This window comes from Miscanthus floridulus, chromosome 19 (genome assembly GCF_019320115.1).
Source record: "Miscanthus floridulus cultivar M001 chromosome 19, ASM1932011v1, whole genome shotgun sequence".
Classification (NCBI taxonomy): Eukaryota; Viridiplantae; Streptophyta; class Magnoliopsida; order Poales; family Poaceae; genus Miscanthus; species Miscanthus floridulus.
In genome coordinates, this window is record NC_089598.1 from 113,194,741 (window position 1) to 113,218,394 (window position 23,654).

At 46.5% G+C, this 23,654-nt stretch overlaps 1 long non-coding RNA gene across 1 annotated transcript; it reads left to right on the forward strand.

Annotated features, from left to right (window-relative positions):
- The first annotated feature begins 10,572 nt into the window (after window positions 1–10,572).
- On the forward strand, window positions 10,573–12,998 carry LOC136526977 (uncharacterized). The gene is made up of 3 exons (XR_010776648.1): window positions 10,573–10,634; window positions 12,423–12,461; window positions 12,917–12,998. It is a non-coding gene; the product is annotated as an uncharacterized lncRNA (long non-coding RNA).
- Window positions 12,999–23,654: the final 10,656 nt, after the last annotated feature.

The following is a 23,654-nucleotide window of genomic DNA, read 5'->3' on the forward strand; positions in this document are numbered from 1 at the left end:
CAGTAATGATGAGGTCATCGACGTAGACGCCGACCAATAGAATGTTGCGTCCGCTGCCCCGCCGATACACCGCCGCCTCATGCGCGCTCTGCTTGAAGCCCATGTTCTTGAGTGTGGTGTCGAGCTTTGCGTTCTAGGCACGCAGTGCCTGACGCATGCATAGAATGCCTTGTGCAAGCGGTACACCTTCCCCTCTTCTTCGGTGGCGGCGTAGCTAGGTGGCTAGCGCACGTAGACCTCCTCCTTGAGGTCACCATTGAGGAAGGCGGACTCTACGTCCATGTGGTGGACTTGCCACCCTTCTTGAGCCACCAGCGCGAGGAGGACATGGACTGATTCCATGTATGCCACGGGGGTGAAGGTGTCGTCGTAGTCGATCCCCTCTTGCTGAACGAAGCCGCGTGCCACCAGCCACGCCTTGGCTTGATCACCGCGCCCACCTCGTCCTTCTTGAGTTTGAACACCCACTTTAGGGTGATAGGGCGGTGGCCATCAGGCAGTGGCACCAGCTCCCAGGTGCGGTTCTGCTCGATGGATTTGAGCTCCTGCTCCATCGCCACCCGCCATGCCGGATCACCCTGCGCCTCAGCATAAGTGGGCGGCTCACCGGCGTGCGTTAGATGAATTCACCGCCATTGTCCATGCAGAGCACCCGAAGCTTGCGACCACACTCCTTCTCCGTGGCTGCCTAGTGGCACTTGATGGCGTCCGTAGCTGCCACCTTGGAATCGAGCAACACGACCCACATATAGCGGGTGGTGTCGTCGACGAGCAGTAGGAAGTAGCACCGAGGCTGCCGTGCACCAGCTCGAGCTGCTCGGTGGCACGGTAGGAGGCTTGACGCGGGAAGAGCCGGCGCTTCAGCTTGGTCACAACACAGGTGTCGCAGAGCTGATCGACATGGTCGACGCAGGGCATGCCACGAACCATCTCCTTCTTGCCGAGCTGCTTTAGGGCTTCGAAGTGAAGGTGCCCAAAACGCTCATGCCAGCGCCATGCCTCGTCATCCCGATGCGTGGCAAGACAGAGGGGGTGTGCCACCTGTACATGGAGCACATAAAAGGCGGTTGCTTCCCCAGTTCACCTTGGCGAGAAGACAGCAGCCTCTTTCCTAGATGCGCAGCACACCGTCCTTAATCTCCACCCGCGAGCCATTCTCGTCCAGCTGCCTGATGCTAATGATGGAGTTTTTCAAGGCTAGGATGTAGTACACCCCAGTGAGAAGACGGTGCTCCCCCGTCTTGGCCTTGAAGATGACCGAGCCGATGCCATTGATCTCGACGGTGGAGGCATCACTAAACTTTACGGAGCCCTTTGTAACGTCCCGCCTCTTTGAGGCCAGGCCCGCTTACATCTGATAGCTTTCCTAGCACATAGACTGCCCTCATAGACCCACACAAGTCTTTTTTGCGTACTTTGTCCTCACTCATGCGCACCCGGGAAGGACTTCCCGGTCGGTCACCCATCAACCCAAGCCAAGCACGCTTAACCTTGAAGTTCTTAAGAGATGGGCTTCCAGAAAAGAAGTTGCAACTTGTTAGTATAAGTATCCTATTAATCCTATTAAGCCCTGGGCCGGGGTGTTACATCCTCACCCCCTTAGGAGACCAACGTCCTCGTCGATCAACCCCAGGCTAGGAACGTCCTCTCTTGGCCACGTCCGTGTGTCCTGTGCCAACGCATGCGCCATGCTAGGTGACCACTCTGGGTCCACACCAGCCATGCGCAACTGACACACGCACCTGTGAAACCGCAAGGGTTGGCTCTGATACCATTCTATAACGTCCTGCCTCTTCGAGGCCAGGCCCACTTACATCTGGTAGCTTTCCTAGCACATAGACTGCCCTCACAGACCCACACAAGTCTTTTCTGCGCACTTTGTCCTCACTCATGCGCACTCAGGAAGGACTTCCTGGTCGGTCACCCATCGACTCAGGTCAAGCACGCTTAACCTTGGAGTTCTTAAGAGATGGGCTTCTAGAAAAAGAAGTTGCAACTTGTTGGTATAAGTATCCTATTAATCCTATTAAGCCCTGGGCCGGGGTGTTACACCCTTCACGTGGGAGTCTAGGTTAGAGAAGAATTCACGGCGACCAGTCATGTGGTGTGTCGCACCGGTGTCGAGGAACCAGTCTTCGATCTTGTCATCGGTGACACCTTTGCCGAGGAAGGCGTGGGCACGCGGTTCATTGAGGTGGAGCTAGGCGGAGCCAGCCGACCCGAAAAGGGGAAAGCTTGGACCTTACACCCCTCCCCTGTGTCTTACTGTAGCTCAACGCACCCGTGCGCCAGGAACAGGGTGGCATCTTGCTCTTCTGCTTGCGCGACGTGAGCCTGCCCACCGTTGGGGGGAGGAAGGCGGTAGTCCTTGGTCTAATGGCCTGTCTGGCCATAGTTGTTGTAGGTGTCATCCCGGGTCGCCTTGCGCTTGCCGGTGGCACCGCCATCAGCGTCGACCTGGCCCTAGGGTCCCTTCTCCTCAGTCTTCTTGCTGCCGTAGGGACGCCAACGACGCTCATTGGAGCCAGACAAACTGGATCCTTCCTCCTTCTTTTTGTCGAAGGCATGTCACTGCTCCATAGTGTATAGCAGCTTGCCTCCAACGGTGCTCGGCTCGGTGTGAGGCCCCTCCTCACGGTCCTACATCGCCATAAGCCTCCTAGTCACGTCCTCGACGATGAGCTACTCGAAGTCGAGGAGCGTCTTGATCAACATGACGATCTACGCGTACTTCCTCGGCATGCAGCGGAGGGATTTCTCCACCGCGTGCTCCTCCATGAGGTCGGTGTCGCCGTTGCGCGCCATCTGCTCCATCAGATTGGGAAGACAAAGGGCAAAGTCCTCGACTTGCTCACCAGGCTGAAAGGCGAGGCCTTCCCACTCTCCTCGGAGGCGCTGCAATGTCGCCTGGCGCACACGATCTCCGTCGATGCGTGCCGTGGCAATCGATTCCCACGCCAGCTTTGCCGTAGCCTTGTTGGTGAGGGAGGTGCCGAGCTCGGTGGGGACGACGGCGCACAACGCCTCCAGCGCCCAGCGATCGTCGTCATAGTCGACGCCGCCGACGTGAACCGCCTCCCACGGCCGCCGGGCCTATATCTTGACCTTCATCAGCAGGCTCCATTCGTGGTAGTTCGACTTGGTCAGCATCGGCCAGGGTGTTCCCGCTCCAGAGTCACGGTAGACCGTCTGTAGCACCGGAGAGTGGCCGCGCTAACCACGCCGCCGCTCTGGTGACGACGACTGGCGACGGCGCCCTACCGGGCTACGCGATCCTCTAGCTACCTCTGGCTCCCGCTCCATCCCAGCGCGTAGTGCTACGGCCGTAGCCTCTACATGTCTGGCCGTCTCAGCCGTCGTCGTTGCCGCTACCTCTATGGCAGCAAGGCGCGTCACGCGATCGTCGGCTCTAGCACCCGCGACGGCGCGCGCTCTCATGATCTGGCCGACGGTGGACATGGCGCTCGCTCACTCAAGAACCCTCTCGACTTCTAATACCAGATTGTTGGCCCGATTGGTTTTCAGATTTAGATCTAGAACTACCAGAGGGCAGCTTGGTTCTTGGCCGCTTAGATTGAATGGAAAAATACAATGGCCTATTTTACAATGACACTCCCTTGCCCTTTATAGGCAAATGGGACTCCCACTTGCTACAACATATTCTAACCACTAAAGTGAATGTTGAACATATTCCTAACACTAGGCTTGGAAGCCAAGAAAAAAAAGTGCAAGACAAGTAAGATACAAGTGCTTTAGCAATAGGCTTATCTATCACCAAACACCCCAGCTAAAGTTTAGCTGAGAGAACTTTTAGCTGGCTAAAGTTCAACTTTAAAATTTTAGCTAGCTAAACTTTAGTTGGGTGGATCAAGGGCCTGTTTGGTTGCCAAATTTTTTGGCGAAATGCCACTGTAGCATTTTTGTTGTTATTTGACAATTAGTGTTCAATTATAGTCTAATTAGGCTTAAAAGATTCGTCTCGTGGATTTCGTCTAAACTGTGTAATTAGTTTTATTTTTTATTTATATTTAATGCTTCATGCATGTGTCCAAAGATTCGATGTGACGGAGAATCTTGAAAAATTTGGCAAAATGAGATGGAACTAAACTGGCTCCAAACAAGGGCAAATTGAGATGCTTAAAATAAGCATATCAGCTTAGACTTTTTGGTCATGTATAATAGCATAAGCATGTTTGTTAGCTCATTAGTTTGTGTCGTGTCGCCATCTATCAAACCTATCACACATGTTCATGAAGTCCACACACTTGAGAAAAGCTGGAAAATGAGAAATAAGACAGTATCGCCTGCAGAACAAATTGAAAACATATGATACACGCCTCATAATTCAGGGAACTGATCGAGACTACTGCTCTTAAATTTTGGAAAAGGTCATACCAGTTTTTGCCTAGATATACCTTGTGGTGCCAAGGTAGCTGGTTAAGGGCCTCCCATGTTGCAAAAGCATGCATTGAATATGTCTAGTACGATAGCTGTACTGGTCCCTCATCACTAACTTTTGAATTTATCGGTTGACTTATCAACTAAAATCTACAGTACAAATCAGTCAAGGTCGGCTTATCAGCCGGCTTTAATACCAACCGAACAGGTAATGACATTGCCTCCCTAAACCCTATGAAGTGATGATTGATGTGCATGCCAGTAATGACATTGCCTCCCTAATAATTAATGAAATGGTAAGATTAGTCATAATATTACTTAAAACAATACGCTCTTAGCTTGTAAAAAGTGAACAGATACCTGAAGTAAACAATACGCTCTTAGGATGGATTGGAGAACTAAAATCAAACTATTTTCTCAACAATCGAATGAATGCAGTCTTACAAGCTTTTTTACAAGTCCTTACCAGAGCTTGGGAAGATGCATGCCAAAGAAATACGGTAAGGACAGTAGCACAATTAGCCATAACAGTAACATATGGACCAGCTCAGCGAAGGTCAGAATGCCCTGTGTAGCTCTTGATGTGCACAATAGTATCCAGGTCATTAGATTTACGCAGGGACTAAAGGTTAAGAGATGTCTCATTGATGTCACATGGGTGTCGTATGAGGTTTTCGGATACTAATAAAAAAACAAATTACAGAATCCGTCAGTAATCTGCGAGGCGAATTTATTAAGCATAATTAGTTTATTATTAGCGCACAGCTACTGTAGCACACTATTATCAAATCATAGACTAATTAGACTTAAAAAATTCATCTCGTAAATTAATCTCAATTTATGTATTTAATTTTATAATTAATCTATATTTAATACTTTATGCATATGTCAAACATCGTATGGGAGGTCGACTAAAGTTTAGAAACCAAGGTCTAGTTTAGTTCCAGAAAATTTTGCAAATTTTTTTAAGATTTCCCGTCATATCGAATCTTTGGACGCATGCATGAAGCATTAAATATAAATAAAAAATAACACTAATTACACAGTTTAGACGAAATTCACGAGACGAATCTTTTAAGTCTAATTAGACTATGATTAGACATTAATTGCCAAATAAAGACGAAAAATGCTACAATAACATTTTCTAAAAAAATTCGCCTCTAAACAGTACCCAAACACACCGAATACTCCCTTTCAAAAGAAGTGTCAGATCTGACACAGGCGCACAGCATTTCTGCAAGCAACTAGCTGTAGACTGCAAGTGTATGATCAAGCACTGCCCCTACAAGAAGGGTTTCGCCTGTTGGTCCCAAAATGCTAAATTTTTCAAGATTTCTGTCACATCGAGTATTTAGACGCATGCATGAAGTATTAAATATAAATAAAAAATAAAACTAATTACACAGTTTAGACGAAATCCACGAGACGAATCTTTTAAGCCTAATTAGACTATGATTGGACACTAATTGTCAAATAACAACGAAAACGCTACGGTGCCCATTTTGCCAAATATTTCGGATCTAAACTGAGCCTTAGCTGTTGCATTTTGACACTACCACAGCAAGTCAAAATGATTAGATAGTGTGTCTCGAGGATATAAATCAGCAATGAACTTGGGTCACGCTTTGTCATCATACACTGAATATAAAATCTATGCAATGCATGATAATATTAAATTAACTGTTTATAACAAAAAAGTTTAGTAAAAGAGGACAAAACTACATGGCTTAGCTAATTTATATCCTCGAAACAGTAAGGTGGTTGGGTTGAGTGTTTTTAGCTAGTGGTTAAGGCACATCACTATCCAAAATTCAGTTTGTGCGTGCCAAAAAAAAACCAAACCGGGAAAGATCATTTCCATAAATTCAATTATTTTTTTAAAAAATAGTGAAAATACCAAAGTAAAATTTTCTAGCTAAGTTATTAAGGCCAACTACTGTTAGTCAAGATGATCCTTTAGCTAAGCTGAAGTCCTTTTTCTCCTTTTCAACTTTTCCTCATTTATTCCTGGTCATCGATGCTGTGATGCATGGTTTTTAACGATATTACCATCTAATAACTTAATGCATAACCATATCAACCTTCAATAACTAAAAAGATTAAATGACAACTAAGGCTGCAATACTGTAAACGATTTCAAAATTACATCAAGCCTGCACTGATATAAATTACTAAATTAGCTTCCAAGCAACAACAGTAACTTGGATGCTATGCTTTGCTTTCAATAATGAATATGTGTGCGCATATTAACTATTTCTTCCCTTCACACAGAACGAACCCCCCAGGATATCTGAATTCTGAACCAGCTCCAAGCCTTCAAGTTACAAATTTATAGTCAGCAAATATATGTTATTTATACAAAAAATTCAGCAGAGCCCACATTAACAAATACATTAGACTTATATCACATATCTCAGTTGTATTGTCCTAGAAATATCCAGTAGTATTCAAACCTTTGACCATGAATTCGAATATATGAAGTATATTATCGAATTTCAATAAAGGCAGAAAGCTAATTATTATCGTTCCTTTACAAATAACTATATTTATAAGATTTAATAAACTGTGTAATTCCCATAAACTTTTAGGACAAAAGCGAATAGAACAATGATAAAGAAAATTAAGCACGCATGCAGAAAAAAAATTATAGTAACCAATATCTATGCATTTTTCTTCTGGGGCAGCATAGAGCCAATCCCATATAAAGCAACATCTTTCAAAGTTACTGATGCTGCAGTTAGTAAACAATTGTGCGATCAAATGACTTTATAAACATGAATAAAAATAAATAAAATCAAACAGATGTAAATCATACCACTTGTATTTCAATATATACTGTTGGCATTGACATGTGGCAGATGGTTAACATTTCTGATTTGAATTCATGCTATAGAAGCACCACGCAAGAATGTCTCTAGGCTTCAGAATCAGAACATGCTCTGAAGAAAAAGCATCCAATCTTCCTTATTCAGAGACATTGATACTTTCTCAAACTTAATGGCTATATGCATGTATGCAATGCAACATGTTGCACAACATCACTTGGCGTACTTTTGAGATCAACACCCCTGTTCGGCTTACCTAATATTTGGCTTGTTCGACTTGTTTTTCAGCCGGAACAGTGTTTTCCTCTCACAACAATTCAGTCAGAACAGTGTTTTTCAGCCAGTTTCTGCCAAGTTTTAGACCAGCGAACGGGGTCACCCAAGAGATCTGGAGGAAACTGTGTAGATATAGACCCTGTTCGCTTTGCCGAAAAGCCATGACTGAAAGTATAGTTCGCTGATTTTAACACTTTTCGTTTGCTGAAATAGTACAACTCATAAGATAAGCGAACCGAGCCATAAATATACGGCCTGTTCGTTTCGGCTGAATTGGCTTATTAGCCATGGGCTGAAGTACTGCTGGCTGATTTGATGTGAGAAGAAAATACTATTTACTGGCTGGTAAGCCCAAGCCAGATACAGGCACATAGAGGCCTGCTGAACAGGTTGATAATAGGTACTTCTCCTGCTGTCCTGCAGTAAGCTTATTATCTTTTAACGGAAGCTTCATTTAATATAGTACTAGCATGTAGCAAAGGCATTTGCTTTCCGTTTAATTGCAGTAACCTACGAGCTGTTTGGCTGGCATTAATTCTACACTGTAGCAGCTGAAAACAGCTGATTTTTTGTGAGGGAAAAATACGGCTCCGGCCAGAAAAAAAAGCTGGCCAGCCAGCCGATTGTGGCCAGCCGAACAAGCTGCTAATTGTGAGATAAGCTTTGATTTTGCAATGAGTTGACATCACAGCTGGTGCCTTATGGTGCCGCTCGATTACCAATCAGTCAAACCCCTCAATTTCTTCTGCTTAGACTCCACACTGCTGACCACTTGTTTAACAAAATTGTTCAGTTTACTCATTTCAAACAAGTGCATGCCATACTATACTCCCACAACCTGTCACCTTCCTCATTTCTGGAAATACAATTTCCAAAGTATAATAACCTGGGCACGATAAAGTGCTTGAAACAGTTGCATGGCCTGCTATCTCAACCAGCTTAATCGTAAGAGTTGTATAGATGCAGAACACTGTAAAGCTGAGCACTCTGCTCAGCAAAATCATAAGGCTCACTTGTCTCTGCTTCAACAGGCTACCACTCACGTCAAACTTAATAGTTTTTCTGAGCAAAGAATCTCCTAATCAATCAGTTCTGACAGGTAAATTCTTTATCAGCAGCATTACTTGCTCCTCAAAATTCAAGAGAAACAGCAGATGGTCCTAACTGGTTCATTAGCTCTACAACTATGCTTGCGGACTTAGAGATTAAACATGAAGAAACAGCACTATGAAGCAATTCTAGAAGAAAGCAAGGTTCCGATATTCATTGATGCATCACTTGCACCTCCGCCAAGTAGGCAAAGTATATCCTGGAGGTTCATGATCGCACAAAATCATCTGAGAAACCGCGAAATGAAACATGTTCTTGCACTTAATAATCAAATGATCTGGCCACCATGTGAAATGAATTAGGTAGGGAAGATGTTGCTTGTCATACGGGAGATCTCGTCAGTCATCAGTCATCACCAACTGGAAGACTGGAATTCTCTGTTGCTGGCTTTATTTGAAGCAGCAAGACCATGGATACAATCATACAAACACTATAGAATTCCATCATTTTCTGGTCATTTCACCATACACAGCGCACTGGGGCTCCTTTGGAAGGGCTTCTCTCTGCTCAAAGACAGAAAATTGGAAACCTGAAACATGCACAGTGTTTTCTCAATACTGGTAGAAATTGACATTGTCATCAGCCAACCAGTAGAAGAAAACTGGGGAAAGAGTTCAGGTAATGGCTGTGTTATCGTATTTCCAAGCCTCCCTTTCCTATCATACAAGTTACACAGGGGGTAAACAGAAACTCTACTTATGGCATAGAACTGAATTAAGTTTAATAGGAAAATTCTCATGGTATTACAGATACAGGTACAATAATAGTAAGTAAATAACACATGAAGGTTCTCACAGCCTGAAGACGTGCAAAAGTTAACTGACTCTTCAGGAAACGGAGATTAACAAAGCTCCCCATACCTAACCATCTCATTTTACTAGCTGGTCCCATCTAGTACCAGGCGAAAATAACAGGTTCCATACATTTTTGTCCTATCGCTGATCCTACTTACACACATCACAGTACAGACTTCAAAGCTAGTGCAATCACGTCACAAACTAGTCCTACGAAGTAGTTCAAAACAACAGGTTCTACTACATAGCTTCGGTCAATCGTGTCAAAAATAATCAAATAAAATCAGTCCCAAATTTTGCATATGATGATCACAGGGATCGCATTTCCTTAAGCCAGGCTTCCTTGGAACCACCTCGAGGCGACCCATTCCAGACTAGGTGGATTGCAATAATTCGTACACCAGCACGAGGTGGGCATAGGCGACACCGATTAGCACAGAAAGCACCACTGTTCTGGGAGAAACTCGAATTTAAACCTAGTCGCGACGACCATACTCTGATACTCAGCACGAGGTGGATTGCAATAATTCGTAGGTAACCGCTGGGTTTCGGGGTTTCTGCAGGGTGCCTTGCTGATGGCAGATAGCTGGCGAGTGAGATAGCGCGCGCCGGCTGCTCCGGCCGCCGGAGTTGCGAGGCGAGGCGAGCGGCGCCGACGCGGCGAGGAATAGAATTTCCTCGCGCCCGCGGAGTGGGGCCTGGGGGCAATACGGACGAACTCTCGGGTTGGGCCACGGTTTATAGGTAGGCTTTAGTACCGAGGGCCTGTTTGGAAGCCCTGTAATCAGTCCAAAACACTTGTAAATTACAGCCCGTAATATTTTTCCAGCCCACAACGAAACTTGCTGCTTGGATGACTAGTCAGCCTACTAAAATTACAGGTGTTTTTGGGCTGATACCATCGGGGGGGAAAAACACCCTAGGAGGCCCGAAAAGAAATACGACAACTATCGGCTTTCTCTCGCTCGAAGCCTCGCGGGCTCGCACGCTCGTCTCGGCGGCGGCGCAGCGAGCGCAGCACCGAGCGGCGGCGACGTTGTTCCGAGCGCGGCCACGAGCGCACATGGCTACGGGCTCAACGACCACATCAGGGAGAGTGAAGGCGGCGTCCGTGGCGATGAGGAGCGAATCTGTGGCGATGGTGTCCAGATCCACGGTAGCGGCGGGAGGAGAAGCGCATCTGCGGTGATGGCGACCATGGCAAGCGCACCAGTTCCTCGATTCTCAGCAGGTACCTTCCTCTCCTAATCCCCATCTCTGCTTCTTGCGTTGGATGCTGGATGTGTGAAACCTATTTGAATGAGGAGCGGATCTAGGAAATAGGAGACCAATCGATTTTGTTGTTTGTAGCGTGAATGGTAGGCATTAGGATGAACACTGCAGTTAAGTTCCTTGGGCCCCTGGATTACTTATTTGTCATTGCAAGTTGAAAGTTAAAGTCCTAAAGCAGATCAATGGGTTTCGGTTGAGCAAGTACTGTACTCTGATTTAGTTGCGATATGCTTTGTTCTTGTCATCATTTGTTATGGAATAGTTCTGTTATGACCAGAGATTGCATCTGTTACCCTCTTCTTTGGGCGTCTTTTCAGATAGGAAACTGAGACATCTGCAGTGTGTGCAAGCCATCTGCAGTGTCCGTGCATGGCTGCATATACGTATATGCGATTAGAAGAGGTGGAAGGGAAAGAAACTGAGCTAGAGTGCAAGTGCACACGAGAGCAGAATATCTGTCCTTTCTGACAAATGCTTGGACTGCTTTGCTAAAATTCATTCTCGATGAGTAGCACCCCTGTCCCCTCCTACATCCATTTTTATTATTCAAATATATATTATGAAGTAATTAGCTTGTTATAAATATCATATATTTGAAAATGGAAACGGAGGGAGTATATGCAGTGACCAACTAGTTGAGCTAGCTATAGGCACATAGAATTCATGCAGAGTGGCCAGCTATTTTGTGCTACGTACACTGCAGCATGCATTCTTGTTGTTTTTTGCATTCACGTGTATAACTTCAGAGGAAGTGTGCTACATTAGGCTGTTTGGTCATGCTTTGCTTTGCAATGGTTCCATTTTCTCAATTCTCATGGCCTGGTTCGTTAGGTAATTCAGATAGATATGTCCAGTCAGTGGATATGAATTATAATAGAAGGGTTGAAACTGAATCTGAGGAAGAAGAAGAAGATGAAATGATGATGCTTGTTTTTCCGACGCTATATTTAGCTTCTATCAGAACCAGAACAAGAACTCCATGTTACACTTCAAAGCTTAGTGGTTCAGAATATACATGTGAACTTCAACATGCTTACTTGCCCCTTATCGAGGAGTAAGATACCATCTTCAAGACCAAGGCCGAGGAAATTGTCGACTGAGGGACTATAAAGAATTGTTCAATCTTCGTCACGCTCGCCTCAGGAATCACATAGAGCGAGCCATTGGTATCTTAAAGATGAGATTTCCTATCTTAAAAGTAGCCACACACTATCCCATTGAAACCCAAGTGAAAAATCCAGCAGCTGCAGTTGTGTTGCATAACATTATCAGACTCCAAAAGGGTGATATGAGTGGCTAAGCAGCCAAGAAACTCTAATTGACCCTCGTAAGTTTGTGGTTCTTCCTACCGACAGTGAGGGGTACAGACAGTCAAAGAAATGAAGCTAATGCTATGAGAGACGACATTGCGAAGAGGATGTGGACAAATTATGAAAGAAATAGGAGGCGAAGAGGATGAGGACAACTGTTTAGTTGATAGGGCTTATTTATGTACTGATGCTTTAGTGAGAGATGGAAATTTAAATATTTATGTTGTCTTATTTTGTAGAATCGCTGTAATAACACAGACATACAAGTTTCTAAGTTAGATATTTATGTTCCTTGACTTCTTCCTGGTTTAATGGTGATATTTATGTTTACTTGTAGATGCATAATGTTTAACTTTCCATATTTTATTTCCATCTCAGATTTGATTTTCATCTCATTATTTATTTTGTAGCTATCATAATTGTTCTTTTCATCTCAGATTCGTTGACACAAAGAGCAAAATGGACCTCAATGAACTGTAAGTAAGTGTACTGACTATTATTTATGTCTCTGTAGTTTTTGGGCCTTAGGGCTGAAAACAAAATTAAAGTTCACATGTCAAATTCCTCATATGCTACTCTAAAATGATCAATATCTAGTAGACTAGGACCTGTGGTTTCTTGATCAGAGTACCCCAGCTTTACTTATTGTGTTAATCAGCTTTGAGGTACACAATATACAATGAGATAACAAAAGTTGCACCTCTAAATCATGTGGTTAATGTACTTTAATTTTGTATCCATGAGATTATGCTTGCTACTCCACCTCATTTTTTTCACCAGAGTCCAATTTATTTTCAGAAAGTGTTGCATTTTAATTTGTCCATGTTTTCTAGAACCAGCAGACAATCTCATTACTTATATTTCTAAAAGCACTTATTTCTTTGTAATTTTAACAATGTTTCATGCTCAAATTTATAACTTTGTGCTACAGGTTAGAGGCTACAAATATGTGAAGATATTGAAAGGTTATGGGCTTATGGCCTAGTGTGAGTTCTGGAGAAGTTCTATTTGTGTTAATCTGATCGGTATCTATCTATATTGTTTGTGTCTCTGCTAGTGCTTAAATTATGATGTTGGATGTATCTTGTCCTTTCTATGTGATCGCCGGAAGAGGTTTAATGTGAATGATTTTGTTTCTAGGATGATGTGTTAGTCTCTATTGATATACTCTAGACCTTGATGGCTTGATGTATTTATTCTAGACACTGATGAGATACTCAAATTGCTGCATTGCTCTTCTTTTTCCAAGATGTGTTGGCTATATACTTGCATCTAAACTTTGAGGTCTAGTCTTGCAGCAGCTGTGAACAGTGAACTAATATGAGAAGTGTCACTTGGTCTGAAGAAATGGGTGATGGCTTGTATAATCTTGTTTCTGAATTTGATCATCAGAATGGTGTGCCTAGTTACTGATGATAGGATCTTATATCGATCTTGTCCTTGTGGTTAATGTGATTGTGTATTTCCGTATTTGTTGAATTTTTAAACTTGGTGAGATTTGCAATGTAATTTGCTGAGAAATTGGTATTTGTGCCTTTGAGATACAAAGCACATCAGAGAAGCAAGCGACTCAAAAGCTGATACAAGCCGGAAGCTAGCTGTTACCCAAACAACGTTTTCCAAGTGTAAGAAAATGCAGTTGTATTCTTGTTCACAGTATATTACAGCCGGAAGTGATTTACATCTGAAAAACAATACTTTACTCCCAAACAGGGCCTAGGTGGGCTGAGGACATTTGGAACTTTGATGGGTCCTCACCACGTTGGTCAACAGTCCAGCGTGGTGGCTGACGGGGAGGAAAGGCCGCTACAGCGATTTCATCTTGGGCCTTTTTCCTCTTATATTAGACCAATTCTTATCTTTTTTTAAATCTTTTTTAGAATTACACAATACAAATGTAGACGCCCACAACACGCATGCACACTCATCCCTATGAACACACGCACGCAAATCTTATCCCTTCGAGCACCTCCGAAGGACTGAGCCGGCAGATCTTGAGATTCATAAAGTCACCATAGACGTCTCGTTGTCGACAGAGACATTGCCTACCACTTCTGAATTTGAGCTGCAAGTGCCCACTTTTGAATTTGAGCTGCAAGTGCCCACATTGAGCTGATTTTTTAGAGGTCGATAGGGGATAAGTGTCGCAGCCTGAAGAAACTATTTAGGGCGTATTTGATATACATGGATAGTTAATAGTTGGGTTAAAAATTAGCCCGAATTAGTTATGGTTGGCTAACAACTTGTTGAAGACTTGGATAAAAAATTAGTCCACCTAATAACTCTCCTGTTTGAATGCACTAGAGCTAATTTAAACTAATTTTTAGCTAGCTTGCAATTAGTCCTTGTATCAAACAGATCCTTACAAACTCTGCCTATGGTGGGGCGCCTTTGGTGTCCCAGCGTAGCAGGTCCCAAGCTCTGATAAAGGAGAAGAGTTGTGTTAGGCGTGGTGAGCCAATGTAAAAACTTAGCCACTTTTATAGAGATGAAACCCAAAAGAATCTTGTTGGGGGCATAACCCTCTTAGCGACGCGCCATGTCAGAACCTAGGTATGGTGTTAAATGAGCAAGGGTCGGGTTGTCACCCCCGTGACGCACCGTGTCGCGATCTGGGCATGGTGTCAAGCGAGAAAGGATCGGGTCGTCGCATCCTTAGTGACGCGCCACATCGGCGCCCGGGTGTGGTGCAAAATGAGCAAGAGTCTTCACACCTACCTAGACGGGTGCGAAGGGTAAGGAAGCTAGTTGAGCCAACTAGGATCCATTTAGGTAGCTGAAATGTAGGGTCCCTTGCGGGTAAGTTAAGAGAGTTAGTGGACACAGTGGTTAGGAGGTGTGTAAATATCTTATGCGTCCAAGAGACAAAATGGAAGGGGTAGAAGGCGAAGGAGGTGGACAATACCGGCTTCAAGCTCTGGTACACAGGGACAACTTCAAATAAAAATAGAGTAGGAGTTTTGATTGATAAGAGCCTCAAGGATGGTGTGGTGGAGGTGAGAAGGCAAGGGGATAGGATCATCTTAGTTGAACTTGTCATTAGTGATATTGTCTTAAACGTAATTAGTGCGTATGCCCCCAAGTAGGCCATGATGAGAGTGCTAAGTGACTTTTCTAGGAAGACTTAGATCACTTGGTTAGAGCTATCCCTAGTAGCGAGAAGCTCTTTATAGGAGGTGATCTTAATGGCTATGTAGGTACATCAAGTGCAAGTTTCGAGGTGGTTCATGGGGGTTTCAGATATGGTAGTAGGAACCAGGAGGGAGAGGAAATCTTAGAGTTCGCCATAGCTTTTGATCTGATGATAGCTAACACTTTCTTTCGTAAGAGACAGCCCCATTTAGTGACCTTTAGTAGCGGCCAATACTCTAATCAAATAGACTTTGTCCTTACAAGAAGAAGGGATAAACGAATATGCGTGGACTGTAAGGTGATACATGGAGAATATGTGGTCGCTCAACACAAACTGGTGGTGGCTGACTTTCGCTTTCTGGTGCAAGCTCATGGGAACAAACAAGCTAGGGTTGCTAGAACGAAGTGGTGGAAATTAGAAGGGGAGGCATCAAAGGTCTTTAAGGAAAAGGTCATTGAAGAGGGCCCTTGGAAGGATAAAGGCGATGCAAACAACATGTGGGAGAAGATGGCAACATGTGTTTGAAAGGTTACTTTAGAGGTGCTTGGAGTGACCAAAGGGAGCGGATGTGACTCAAAAGACACTTGGTGATGGAATGAAGATGTGCAAAAGGCTATTAAGGAAAAGGAGGAGTGCTATAAGGTGGCAAAGAGGACTACAAAACGAGCGGTTAGTGAGGCAAAGGGGCAAGCCTATGAGGACCTTTACCAACATTTGCATACGAAGGAAGGAGAGAAGGACATTTATAGGATGGCTTGGGCTCGTGATAGGAAGATAAGGGACTTCAACCTAGTCAAGTGCAGAAAGGATGAGAGGGAGTAGCTCTTGGTGAAGGAGGATGAGATCAGACATAGATGGTAAGAGTATTTTGATAAATTGTTCAATAGTGAGAATGAGAACACCACCATTCAACTGGATGACTCATTTGATGACACTAAAAGGTGCTTTGTGAGGAGGATTCAAGAATTAGAGGTTAGAGAAGCCTTGAAAAGGATGAAAGGGGGCAAAGAGATGGGCCCTAATGGTATCCCAATCATGGTATGGAGATGTCTCCAGAATATAGCTGTAGTATGGCTAACCAAGATGTTCAACAATATCTTTCGATCGAACAAGATTCCTAAGGAGTAGAGAAGAAGCATATTGGTACCAATCTACAAGAACAAGGGAGATGTCCAAAGTTGTACTAATTATCAGGGAATTAAGTTGATGAGCCACACTATGAAATTATGGGAGAGAGTCATCGAGCAGCGCCTATGAGGAATGACACAGATATCAACAAACCAATTTGGTTTCATGCCTGGAAGGTCAACCACAGAAGAAATCTTCTTAATAAGACAACTTATGGCACGGTTTAGAGAGCAGAAGAAGGACCTCCACATGGTTTTCATTGACTTGGAGAAGGCTTATGACAACATACCAAGAAATGTTATGTGGTGGGCTTTGGACAAACATAAAGTCCCATCAAAGTACGTGACTGTCGGGTATTGATATTAGGGATACCCAAAACAAGGAAGTTAGCGCCCACACTGACTTCCCCGAATGGCTCAAGACATATTAAAAGGTCTCGCCCAACCTCGAGGACGTGAGCTCCATCTCACCCTACCTCGAGGCCGCGGGCTCTGTCTCACCTGACCCTAAGGACACGGGTTTTGTCTCCCTCGATCTCAAGGAGGCGGGCTCCGTCTTGCCCGACCTCGGGGCTACGGGCTCTGTCTCGCCCGACCTCACCGTCTCACCCAAGGTCGTGGGCTCCGTCTTGCCTGACCTCAAGGGCATAGGTTCCTTCTTGTCCAACGGGGACCCATACTGCCACCAACCACTCTAGGTCCAAGCGTATGGGCCTGGGTCAAAACTCTAACGCTAGGGAAGAGGCTGGCATGCCTCGATGTAACCCATGGCCATGACAGACCACACCTAGGGATTCACATCAAGAATAGTGTTGGATGTACCGGTGGTGTTCTACCTAACCCTCATATGGACGCTGACAGGAGCATCAGTTCACCACAATGTCCGCCGGGACGGAGTGGAACGCCATGACCGGCAAATGACGCCTATGCATGGCGCCAGTGACGAACTGGGCTATGACATGGAGCCATCCATGTTGACATCTATAGGATTAGTGGGACCTGCGTGAAGTAGAAGAAAGACCCAGCAACCCTAGAAGCCTTCTTCTCTCTCTCGTTCTTCTACTTTTCCTCCTCCGTAACCCGCGCTTTCCCTTCATCTATAAAAGGGGAAGCAGGGCGCCTCATGGACAGGGCAGGAAAAAACACAGAGATCTAGACATGAGAGATCAAAACACAAGAGCATGACACAAGTACATGTCTGAGCAGCAATCGAGCTCTCAGCATCGTTCACTCCTTCCACTAGAGACTTGGGATCCTTTCCCTCTCTCGCTTGTTTTTAATCCCTATTGCAAACCAAGTGTTGATAACACGAGCAACAACGAACTGGACATAGGGATGTTCTGCCTAAAGTTGTATCAACCCTTGTGTCCTCTGAGCACACCATCAGAGCTAGACACGTAAATACAAATTTACTCATCGTTGGTCCAAAAACACCGACAGTTGGCATGCCAGGTAGGGGCTTTTTGCGTGTCTCGACGTCCACATTAGGCCTCGGATGGCTAGTCACAGCATCAGCTGGGTCCTAGGCATGCACGTGCACTTTGGGAACCTCGACTTCATCGTTACGATGGAGGGAGAGTTGGCATAGGTTCACACCGCCATCCAGCCTCTCCACTCTGCCGGCCTTGACTCGATCACCGAGGCACTTGAGGAGTTGTAGCTGCATGCACCGGAGGCCTGTGCCCTCGGGAGCAACCAGCTCCTCGGCTTTGATTACAGGAGGCTAGAGCGCCAGCTCGGTGCCTTCCTAGGACCCCGACCATCTCAGGAGGACCTACGCCGCCTCACCTTCTCGTTCACCAACATCATAATGCATCTTGCCAGAGGAGAGCTATTCTCCCTAGAATACCTCATCCAGAGTGCCCCAACAACACTCCCATTTGGTCTGCGCCACACTGTAGAGACCGTTGGCCACCTTGTGGCGTAGCGCACGCCCCCATCCCCTACGAACGAGGAGTTTGTGGGGATGACCGAATATGTCATAGAATCTTTCCATGACCTTCTCGTGGGAGAATCGAAGTCACCCTCCTACTCTGAACTCTAGTAGGGGGAGCCATCACCCCTCGCGAGAATGTTTGATGGTAGGTACCCTCAAGGGATATGTCGGAAGCATCCATGAGGGAGGGGCTACCCCAACAGATGACCTCAATGACGAAGTCGAGGGTGACACAGGGGCCCCACCTCACTTATGGGTAGAGCAGCTGAGGGCGCATCACCAAGAGCTCAAAGAAGCATGACTCTAGCTCAAGCAGGAACGCGTGGAGCTCAAGCGAGAGATCGAGCACCACGAAGATGGTGTGCGTGCATGCACCGTGGCCTGTGATGTGAACCGGAGGATCATCGAGGACGATGAAGCCCTCCCACACTTCACCCAAGCAAGCCAGAATGCCACTGCTACGATGGCCTTGCTCCGGGGGCTTCTAGTGCCCGCGACACCCGAGGACCGTTGGGCCCATCATGAGATCCGCATGGTACTCGAGCGTGCGGTGGCGTAGCAGGCCGAGAGCTTGCTGTCCCGACAACATGAGCTCGATGCTAGCCAATGTGCGCCCTCAGAGCGACCCAACAGGGATGTGTTAGTCCACTAGGTGAAGCAAGGCAACAGGCCATGCCCCACGGCCGTGGTGCATGAGCATCTCGGCCTCCACCGTGATGCGCGTGACACCCTGGATGCTCACAAGCGTGCCCACAACAATGAGAGGGAGGAGGCTAGCCGTGGCTACCACCCTCACCGTGGCGAATGCTATGGCAATGGCGAGGACCGAAGCCCGAGCCCTAACTTGTTGGGACCTCAGGCCTTTAGCTGGCACATCCTCAATGCCGTCTTCCCACCATGGTACCGACTGTCAACCAACACCCTGAAATACTCTGGGAAAACAAACTCCAGACTATGTCTTGAGGATTATTGGCTTGCTTACCAAGCCGGTGGAGCAGATAGTGACAAATTCATTATCCGCAACCTTCCATTGTTCCTGGCCGATTCGACGCGAACGTGGTTGGAACACCTTCTGCCCAGCCAAATCCAAAGTTGGGCGGACCTAAAAGAAATCTTCGTGGGAAACTTCCAGGGCACATACATGCATCCTAGGAACCCATGGGATCTCCAAAACTACCAACAAAAGTCTAGGGAAACTCTTTGTGGGTACATCCAATGCTTCTCCCGGTAGTGCAATGAGGTGCCCAACGTCGCCGACACCGACTTCATTGGAGCTTTCCTGTCCAGGAGCATCTGCAAGTCTCTGGTTCATAAGCTAGGATGTAAGGGCCTATGAACCACCAAGGAACTCCTCGACCTTGCCACCAGCCACATCTCGGGCGAGGAGGCGGTCAGGGTGATTTTTGACCGTCCCAAAGGCAAGGCGAAGCAAGACAAGGACGCCAGCGAAGGCGCCTCCAACCGCCCCAACAAGAAGAAGAACAAGCAGCGGTGCGAGGGCTCGCTTGTGGCCATTGCTGAATGCAAGGGGGGTTGGAAGCCCATCGAGGGTACCCTAGACCACTTTGAGAAGCTACTCGAAGGGCCATGCCCAAACCATGCTTTCCCCGTCAAGCACCTATACAAGGACTATGTCCTTATGAAGTGGTTCTTGTTCGGAGGCTCCAATAAGGGGGAGCATAGGATGGAGCCCAAGCTAGCCGCACACGATGCTGAGGGGAAGGGCAATGGATTTTTGGTGCTGGATGGCTGCCTCATGATCTTTGGAGTATCGGCGGCCCATGACTCTAAGCGCCGCTAGAAGCTTGCGCGCCGTGAGGTCTATATGGCCGAGCTAGCCACGCCTTCCTTCCTTCGATGGTCAGAGTCTACCATAACCTTTGATCAGACCGACCACCCGAAAAGCATCCTGCAGCTGGGAAGATACCCACTCATGGTTGACCCAATCATCGACATGAAGTGGCTCACCAAGGTGCTGATGGATGGAGGCAGCGGCCTCAACATCATGTACGCTGAAACGCTCGACTCCATGGGCATTGACTAATCGCGCATCCGGTTGACCGAGGCGCCTTTCCATGGCATCGTGCCTGGGAAGCTGGCCATACCACTTAGGTAGATTGATTAGCCCATCACCTTTGGGATTCCGACCAATTATAGGATGGAGACCCTTACCTTCTAGGTGGTCGGGTTCCACATAACCTACCACGCCATCCTGGGACATCCATGCTATGCAAAGTTCATGGCCATCCCCAACTACACCTATCTAAAGTTGAAGATGCCGGGTCCATGCAGGGTCATCATCGTCGACACCTCCTTCTAGCGTGCCTACGAGTGTGAGGTCGAGTGCTACGAACACGCCGTGGCAATTGTTGCCTCCAGAGAGCTTGCGACCATCTTGTAGGAGGTCATTGAAGAAGCACCCAGCCCCAAGCAGTAAACTAGATCTTTCAAGCCTATAGAGGGTGCCAAGGAGGTCCTCATAGACCGCAGCGGCTCCAAAGGCAAATTGGTGCGCATTGGCACCACGCTTTCCTCCAAATAGGAAAGAGCGCTCGTTGATTTCTTCTGCGCCAACATAGACATCTTTGCGTGGAGACCCTCGGACATACTAGGCATTCCGAGAGAAGTCACTGAGCATGCCTTGAAGATCAGGCCAGGCTCCAAGCTGGTGAAGCAGCGGCTACGTCGCTTCGATGAGGAGAAACGCAGGGCCATTGGTGAGAAAAATTGCGAAGCTTTTGGTGGCTAAGTTCATCAAGGAAGTAGACCACCCCGAGTGGTTAGCCAATCCCATTCTTGTATGAAAAAAGAGTGGGAAATGGAGAATATGTGTTAACTACATGGGTCTCAACAAAGTGTGTCCAAAGGACCTGTTTCCTTTGACACACATAGACCAAGTAGTTGACTCGACCTCAGGGTGCGAAACCCTTTGCTTCCTTGATGCATACTTCGGGTACCATCAAATCACGATGAAAGAGTCTGACCAACTCATGATGTCTTTCATCACCCCATTCGGATCGTTCTGCTACGTCACAATGTCATTTGGCCTGAATAACGCGGGGGCTACGTACCAACGCTGCATGCTCAAGTGTTTCAGGGATCTCATTGGGTAGACCATTGAGGCCTACATAGATGACATCGTGGTCAAGTCTAAATGGGCTGACCAAGTCATAGCTGACCTAGAGCAGACCTTCGTGAAACTCTAAGTAAACAGCATCAAACTCAACCCTAAGAAGTGTGTTTTTGGGGTCCCAAGGGGCATGCTGCTGGGTTTTATCGTCTTTGAGTGTGGCATCGAAGCCAACCCGGAGAAGATCTCGGCCATCATAAGGATGGGCCTAATTCAGAACATAAAGAGGGTACAATGAGTTACAAGGTGCCTCGCCACACTCAGCTGCTTTATCTCATGCCTCAGCGAATGAGGTCTCCCCCTCTATCGGCTTCTGAAGAAGGCCAACCATTTTGAATGGACGCTCGAGGACTAGGAGGCACTTGACAAGGTCAAGCAACTCTTGACAAAGGCCCCAATCCTAACCCCCTGACCGATGGGGAACCGCTTCTACTCTACATTGCGGCCACCACGCAAGTGGTCAGCGTTGCCTTGGTGGTAGAGTGAGAAGAAGAGGGACACACCCTCAAAGTGTAGCATCCTGTGTACTTCATTAGCGAGGTCTTGTCTGATTTCAAGACTCGCTACCCCCAAATCCAAAAACTTTTTTTGCCATCTTTATCTCCAAGAGGAAGTTGCGTCACTACTTTGAGTCGCATCTGGTAACCATCGTGATGTCCTTCCTTCTCGGCGAGGTTGTCCAAAACCGGGATGCCACAGGAAGAATCACAAAGTGGGCAATCAAGCTGATGAGTCAAGGCATTTCATATGCCCCTCGGACAGCCATCAAGTCCCAAATGCTAGCTGATTTTGTTGTAGAGTAGACCAAGATCCAAATGTCGCTAATAGTCATCGACTAAGAGTACTGGACAATGTACTTCAATGGATCACTGATGAAGAAAGGCAGCGGCGTGGGGCTAGTCTATGTTTTGCCCCTCAGGGTACGCATGAGGTACATGGTTCACATCCATTCCCCTCCTCCAACAATGTGGCCAAGTATGAGGCACTCATCAATGGCCTATGCATTGCCATCGAGTTGGGTATCCGTTGGCTTGATGTCCAGGGTGACTCCTAGCTGGTCATCGACCAAGTCATGAAGGAATCAAGATGCTACAACACCAAGATGGCTGCATATTGCTGAGAAGTCCACCAGCTGGAGGACAAGTTTGATGGTCTCAAGCTCAATCACATCCCGAGGTGTCTCAATGAGGCGGCTGACATGCTAAAAGGTCCTTGTATGGTTTTGGTAATTGAGTGACAACCTAGGTGGACTAATTGTGTTTATGTGAGATACATAGGTAATTAGTCCACCGGTACATGTGTGTGAGCAACATATGCCATGAAGGTGAAAATGGCTTGGAGATGTTGCAAAGCTCACACATGTGATGATGAAGGAGCTCATTGCACATGAGACATGACATTGAGTCATGTGATCAAGGTGGAGAAGATCAAGACAAGACTTGGCTTGATGGACTGGTTGCAAGCGTGAAGCGCAAGTCGGAGGCTTTGGAGCGATGGACCGCATGGCGGTGAAGCTTGAGCAAGACTAGGTGATGATGGATGAAGGCAATGGTGAAAAGCAAGTGAAGTCAAGATCGATGAACCAATATGATCATGTGATGATATGAAGTGGATCATATCGTTGTTGATCGTGTTGATGCATGTGTTGCATCGATATTGGAGGAGATGGAATGGAATGCGCAAGGCAAAGGTATAACCTAGGGCATTTCATTTCACTAGTCATAGGTGTGTAGAGAAGTTTATGACCGGGTTTATGATAGATGGCCGTACTATCAAGAGGGGCAAACTTGTTTGCATATCGGTCATCTAGTGCCACTCGAGTGATCTAACTTTACATCGTCGCTAGGATCGAGTGGTGTAGCAAGTTGAGTGGCTAACACCCTTGAAAATGTTTGTGAAAATATGCTAACACATGTGCACAAGGTGATACACTTGGTGGTTGGCACATTTGAGCAAGGATGAAGAAGATAGAGTTGAAAACGAGTTAGTTGCGCTGGTCACAGAGTGACCGGATGCGTCTGGTATGAAGATCGGACACGTCCGGTATGTGGCTCAGGACTGAATTGCACAGTGCGACTGGACGCGTCCGGTCGACACACCGGACGTGTTTGGTGTGAATCAGCAAATGCAGTATTTGGCGGTATAGTTGATCGGACGCTGGTAGCATCCGATCTGGTGTGACCAGACACTTCCGGTCATCCGTGGGTGCTTACTATACTCAACCGGACACTAAGGTTCAGCGTCCGGTCAGCTTCTAACTGACGCGTCTGGTCGGCCCTGGAGGCTTACTGGACTCGACCGGACGCAGCGGCTGAGCGTCCGGTCATTTTGGTGCTGAGCGTC